Genomic DNA, 7,449 nt, shown 5'->3' with positions numbered 1-7,449 from the left:
CGATTGACCTTACTTTCTGATGGTTACATTCACTATATAAGATGTATAATAGTTAAAGTAGATTTACTGTAGTATTTATTGTTGTAGTATCTTTTTTATTTTCATTTTATTGATATTATAATGAGATTCGATAATTTTCGTTTTAGAAATTTTTTCCATTTCCCACTTAATTTATTTGTACAACAGTGTCTTTGTAAGAAGTTTATTAAAACGTTCAATACGCAAAGGACACAGATTAACTGTATTTAAGTCTATTTCATTCAACAGAATTTTGTCAATCAGGTCAATGCAAAAATTGCACTGAGGGCAATTGCAGTTAAGGGATCGATTCTGTTCACAGCAAAACCCTGATGTCGGCCAGAAGGAGCGAAAGAAACGCAAGTTTAACTGCGTACAATTAGTTCCTCCGTTTTTTTCTCCTCTACACAATTCAATTCGTCATTTTTCTTATTATTTTTCTTATTTTCAATATTGGCTATATCGTGTATCCTAGAATTTAATGCAAGTACTTTGTAGTTTTAATTTTTAGTTATTTCTATTATAGTTTTTATTATCAAAATGAGATTAACAGATCGACTTCACGAAGAAATGTTGCATTTTTATATTTTAAATTTAAACTCCACTTAATGCCCGTAAACCAAGTTTATCTGACGGTGCAAGTCAAATAGGCTTAATAAACAAGGTTTAGCGCTAAACCTTAGTTAAGATACGATCGTGGAATCGCCCATAAATAAATATTTTCCCATTCGTTGCAAGTGAAATTCGGAACGCACTAGTTTAAATGTTTCTATAACCTACCGTGAAACGTCACTTTCATTCCGTTTCATTTCACAGCAGTTTTGCATTTGCTGTTGCTCGATTTCGAAAAAAAAACAGTGTACGTAATTGACTATTACTGTGCGAAAGAACCACAACATTAACAGCAGTTCGGAGCGCAGTTGAGTACCGTGTTTCTAAGTTGTGTTATTGCTGACTTTTGCATTTGAACTACCTACGCCCATTGTGTTGTGATTCATCCAAGTTGAAGAATAATTCTTGCCTTTAATTCACTGACTATTCAAGATACTATTTAAGGTAATACTTTCTTGTTTTGCTATTTTCCCCCGACACGGTGGATCGATTAGTTTCCATTTAATATTACGCAAACAATTCATGCTGGCTGGCATGTCGAGCAGATGTTGATTGTGCTTATGTATTTATCAGCTGGCAATGAACATAAACAATAATGTAACGTTCAAAAGATAATATAATACATTGCTATTTCTTTTGTACATTTATTTATATCAGCCAAGGTTGAATTTTTGGAATGGGTGGAATGACAGAGTAGGTACGTACACACGGAACGTATTTACGTGCATGTTTTGACAATTTTGCAAATCAGATCTATCTGCATCTTCTAAACCTCCCTCCTTATTATTGAATTAGTAGATCTCACCGAATACTACACAAATAACATTTTGCACGAGAATATTTCCTGCATGTAGCAGCGCGTATAAAACTTTTGAGCATTAAATTCCCAACACAGTTCAGTGGGCCCAGTTATGCAAAAAACATTCCACCCACAGCAGTGTATTCCTCGCAAAAATAGAAAAACTATTTTTTTGCAATGTAAATTGTTTTGAGTAAACGATGATATTGTATAACATTTAAACCATACACTTTGCCGACCGTAATCTTTATCATGTTTTATTAAAAACTACCTACTTACATTTTTAATAGTAACTAAGTAAAGTATAGTGTTGATTTTCGGTCAATCAGTGCTTTCATTAAAACCAGCAGCAATGTTTCTAAAGCCTTTTCAAAGCAGTGATATAAAATTTTCTTCCACAAATAAATTAAATTTTCTGTATTAGTTTCTTGAATATTAGCATTTCCAATTAGTTTTTGGTTCCAAAAAAGTCCACTTTTATCATTTTGATATTGATTTCCTTCGTCCATTGAAAAATTGTCATTTGTTAAATAAGTATACAGGGTGTCCCGGAATATGTGGTCATGCTCTCGGATTTGTACAGGAGACGTAGAAAAAACATGACAAGTATCTATAAAAAAAATTCCAGCCCCCTCCCCCCTACGGAAATACCCCCGGGACACCTTGTATATTCTTTTCTACATTTGTCGTACCAAAAAACTCTTTCGATGTCATTAGTCGTGGTCGCTTTTCTTTCCGTTCATATAAACCGAAGGCAAGACTTACATTCGTTGTTAATGTTTTAAAGCTGATTCGATATCCCTGAACTCTCAAGCGTTCCGCAGGAAGCTATGTGGGTAATCCGAAATATAAAAACATTAAAGTTATGGCTCTGTGGTGATCGGGATGAAAGCAAATTCTATTTTAATTTTGAATTAATTTTGTGCTGGTTGTAATTCTGCTAACCACATGAATCGCTTCATAGAATGCTTTTTTTACATCTGCATCAGCGAAAGTTTATTTCGAACCTGATTTACTAACTTCCTGCGCCTCTCATCTGGCTACCCCTTCGGGAGAAAGGATACCCACGACGGATTCATGCATTATACACTTTAGTTTTTTTTTTTTAAGTTTTAAGCGATATTTGTCATTTTATGGTTTCCATTCCCTTCGCCGTTGCAGTTGAATATACACTCACCAGATACTCGCGTTACTAACAAATTTTCTTCTCATTTACACTTACTACATTTCCAGAAGATAACAAGTAGCGTTGATTTATACAATTGATTCAAATTAGATACGATTAAAATCATGATTAGGTCACTTTATTTTTTAATCAAAATCATGATTTAATTGTATATTTATATTTTTACAATTCTTTGAGATCAGTAAAACAGCATCATAAAAATATCTTCAAAAATCGAAAGTAGAACCCAACGGTTTTAAAAAATAAAAAAAGTGAAATTATTATAATATACAATGCTTTGTTTCTCTTTATGAATTTTCGTTTCTGTTATATAAATATGTATGTAGTTTGAATGAGAATATTAGTTTTTCTTCTTTTTCTGTACCTATCATCTTTCTGTATCCTAGTATACGAATCAAAAAGAGCTGAAAATGCGTACTACAGCCGCGCAGAATAAATGTTAAGTTATTGGGAGCTGCGCCGCGATTTCCACCTCATCCTTTTGTTAGAACAAGAACGTAAAAGGAAACCACTATATTCTATTTGTTTTTAGGAATTTAGTTTTAGTTATTTTATGTTTTCGAAAACATAGTACTTATGTTTAAATAGACTACTGCGTGCCGAAGACCTTGTGACTAAAAACAGGTAGATGTCCTAATAATGAGAATCCAACTCATTAATTGTTTTTAAAGCCTGATTCTTTTCTTCGGGTGTTATTAACTTAATTTTTGATTATGTGAGTCCAACATATACAATTATATGACGTGAGTGCTTGTTTATATAATTGAAATGGTGGCAGTTTTTGTAAAGATAATTACAATATTCTCGAATATATATTGTAAATGGTTCCACTGTTCTACAAGGCTCGTTTGATAAGTCAGTGGTTTTTTTAAATTTCCGGTCAGTAACTTAAATTCAACACTACACCCATCAACTGTTCTTAAGTTAAGTAGTCCTGTGAAATTTTGAGCACGCTACATCATTAATTACATTAGTTCGTGTGTAACAGTTATTGAAAGGAGATGACTTAATAAAAAACCATCACCGAAACGTAGTAATTAATAAATATTAGTAAAAATCAATATTTAAAAAAGTATATCTGGTGTTGAGACACATATCCTGTAGTAAATTGACCTGCTGAATCCAAACGGCCAGCTTGACAATAATAGGTCAGGATCAATGTGATTTCAAGGTTAAATTGAGAAAGAACCATTTAGGCTGGAAAAATCTAAACATCTGTATGTAACGCTTTGTTCAAAAGAGTCGAAATAAACTGATTAGATTTTGTGCAGCTCTTTTGGTTATCGAGATAATTGCAGTTTTTTTAAAACCATATTTTCGCGATTTTCTCGAAAACTCTCTAAGAGAACTAGATCCTGCTGATCGAGACCATCACTTCCCCATCAAGAGTTTATCTGAACCATACTTGACCAGTTCAGCGGGAATGTTTCCTGGGTCTGTTGCTTTTCTGTTTTTGAGATAGGTGTAAACGTCTTTAACTTCGTTTTTATTGATTCTGATGAGTCATGCAAATATTTCTATATTATGATTGTCGTTGTTCTCTGTGTAATTAGACGGTCTTAAGTTAGGAGTCCATTAAAATATTTATCCCATTTATGAAGTGGTATGGGCGATATTATATCTCCATTATTTTGGCGCATTGATTTCAGTAACCTCCAACTTTCGGTGCTTTTTGCCCCTCCTAAGTAGCAGTTGAACGTGTTACATCGCGTTTCCCAGGTCTCGTTCTTCTTCTGTACTATTTTCCTTCTGACTTCCATTTGTGTCCTTTTTAACGTCCTCTTATTATCTTCTGTTTTGTTGTTGATATATATCTCATGTTTATTCATTTCGCCTGTAATGCCTTTTTTAGATTTAGCGAATAGCAGCTGTTAAGTAATTATTTTCACAGTTATATGACTGCAATGTCCAGAAAATTGAGAACACTTTCGATCACATTGAAATTCAAAAATTCTTTTAGAACGTTTTAGACGGTACTGTAAAACAACTTTTAGGCCTTAAACATATCTCTTATGGAATTATTACGATAAGCTTCAAAGTATCCTTTAGAAATACTGTCAGCAGTCCTGTCCATGGCCAGGACGTTTCAGAGTACGTGCTTACAAGTCTTTGTTTAAATGTAACCGAAGTATATCTTTAACACTTCTTGAAAGTTGGGCAGGTGCACCTTCCTGCGAAAACCAACAATCACGCACCTCGGATAAAGACTTTATTTCTATCCTCCTCCATAAAAAAGCAGATTTACAATTTTGTAATTAGCGTTCCGTAGACTCATTGTGAATGTTCAAAAGGGACGGTTTTGTTTCCGAAATTCCCGTCGGAACATTAAATACGAGTAGATTTTAGAGTATTGACTATTCGTATACGCGTGAATTTCGTTTGCACCAAAACTGCACCCTTCCCCACAGCATTATTTGAACAAGACCCATCAGATCATATTATTTCTTATAGAAAATGGCCATTTTCAGCCCGACCTGGTATACAACCTTGCCAACTTCTGTATTTACAAGGAAGAATTGTTTGGTGATTTAAAATGGAACGTCCTGTTGATTTTGGAATATCCTTATTTCTTGGAACTTCTTAATTGAAATTCCGTGCTTTTTAGTAATCGCTAATAATATTTCGTTCTATTTCGCCTTACCACTGTTTATTATTTCAGTGAACGAATTATTTCAGTGAATTGTTTGAGATTAGTCACTAACTTCAGTTGTCTGGTTGTCTCATTTCTGAATACTTGTTCAAATATAAGCCATGCACTACACAGGATTTTTGTTGGCTTATAATAAAAGATAATAACATACTAAACATTCTTGTAATTGAAAATACTTTTTTCATATTTTACAGAGGCAAGTGCGCTATTGAGGAATAAATCAAATCAAATTGGTCAAAAACATCCTATTCTAATTGCAAATATTTTCGATTTTAATACACACGTGTTAATTTTGTATAAAAATCTTGAAATTTTTACCTAAGCACAAGAACGTTACATATTTTTAAGTAGCCATATTGTAATCATATTTTTAATGTTATTTTAAACCAAAGGGAGGTTTAAAAACATTACCCACCTTTAGGTTTTAGTCGATCAACGTAAATGCAGTGAACATGTCCTATACATATGAGTTTCATTACTGAGATACAGGGTATTGAATTTTCAGGATATTTTGTTGGCTTCAAAACCGACTGAAGTGTTTTTAAAATTTTTGTATTTCTAGTTTCCGACCACAAACTGGTTATTTATATTTAAAACTGTTCTGACTGTGATAAAAAAATGTGCATGAATGGAATAACTAAACGAATACTGTGTATTAACAATAATAAAAACCAATACAAATATATCTATTGAAAACTACCGAAATGTTGTTATTATGAGAAATGCTGAAAATAACTGTATGCAGGATCATACAAATACCAAGTTTTCTCCGTCAAAACGTTTAGACTTTTAACAAGCCTGATGAGTAACTCTCAGATATAACAGGCTCTTTATGAACCAATTCTTCCGTAGTTTCCTAGATATAAAAATGAAGAAGGTTGATTTTGGAAGATCGAGGCCACCAAGCAATCGGTTTACCCCGATTAATCCAATCAATATCTCATGTTTTATTATTGGAGGTTCTTACGTCATCTCATTTAAATCACATTCAGCTTCTAATGATGATCGGTTTTTAGGTGTTCTGCAATTAAGTGACAAATTTATTTCCTTCAACAAAATATCTAGATCGCAGGTCCTGAGTCCTCGTAAAATCATAAGGTTTAACCGAAATTTATACAAAATTCTTTAAATATTGAAAATAAATATTTACCTATTTCATGCATGTTTAATTATATTGATTATTATTATTAAGTTAACGCCTATTAACGGTTTAAAAAACTGCCCTTTTAAATTAAGGTGTTTTAGAAATGAGCAGAAAAACCTTCAGATATACCATTAAATGTAGTTCAATAAGATCTTGTCTTGTGGATTCAATCTGGGCAGTAGTAGGAAAACGGAAAAACATTGCGGCTTGAAAAATTATAACATTTTTAGAAATTGAGCTGTGAATTACATATACAGGGTGATTCAAAATTGGCGTCATTCCTCTGGAGGTGTTGTCTGGCGTTGTTTTAGGAAAAATGGTAAAATCAATTATTTGTTATTAAAAACTGAGAAATTTGCAAAAAACCATATCAGAAATACGGCAGCAATGTTTTTCAAGGTAATCTGCCTAATTAACATTGCGCAAATACCTGTTGCTTCGTAATTATTTAAAACTCAGGTGACCATGGAATCATACAGAGTGACAATAAGATAGACAAGGATAAACCGTAAATTCAACAAGATTTGTTGACTGCGGAACGTACTTTCAAAATGTCAACCTGATCTCATAATCTCAAATTGGTTGAATGGTTAACTCCAAACAAGCTAGTGCCTGTGTAATCTCCTTATTATCCACTCTTATCAAGCAGCTTCTCGTACATATTCGGCTAATTAACTCCTGCTCTATGTGTATCGTACAAACGTGGTAGGAATGTAGCCCTTCCTCGATATTTATTTGGTGCTTGGGAAAGTGTCAGCTATTGTGCTCTGAGTGCCCCTGGAAGGCCCTGATTCGATTATGTCCAATACTTCCTTTGTGCCTAGAACCCGAAAATCAATTGTCGTCCACTGTTTTCCTGCAACCACTCTCCTCGCCCTTTGTTGGCTTGAGTTCTTTCAGCTTCTGGTGCCCAATTCTCGACCTCGAGAGAACGTGAACGATCCCATCGCCGATGTGATCATTTCCTTCCCCGCCCTTTCTACTATGGTTCGAAAACCGTATTCTCGAATGCATAGGAAACGATGTGAGAAGCGTTCACG

At 33.7% G+C, this 7,449-nt stretch overlaps 1 protein-coding gene across 3 annotated transcripts in view; it reads left to right on the top strand.

The window, feature by feature from the left end:
* Positions 1-787: 787 nt before the first annotated feature.
* Positions 788-7,449, top strand: part of LOC109541405 (E3 ubiquitin-protein ligase RNF19A) — an 89,266-nt gene continuing 82,604 nt past the window's right edge. The window contains exon 1 of one of the 3 annotated variants that reach the window (XM_048670281.1): positions 788-1,074. The gene's annotated coding sequence lies outside the window, so the exon portion shown is untranslated. The remainder of the gene's footprint in view (positions 1,075-7,449) is intronic. The other 2 variants (XM_019910267.2, XM_019910266.2) reach the window with 2 other exon arrangements.

Source organism: Dendroctonus ponderosae, unplaced genomic scaffold (genome assembly GCF_020466585.1).
Source record: "Dendroctonus ponderosae isolate FM_Combo_2020 unplaced genomic scaffold, Dpon_F_20191213v2 Dpon_F_20191213_1, whole genome shotgun sequence".
Classification (NCBI taxonomy): Eukaryota; Metazoa; Arthropoda; class Insecta; order Coleoptera; family Curculionidae; genus Dendroctonus; species Dendroctonus ponderosae.
The sequence above is the reverse complement of the archived record's forward strand: the minus strand, read 5'-3'. Positions and strand labels throughout refer to the sequence as shown.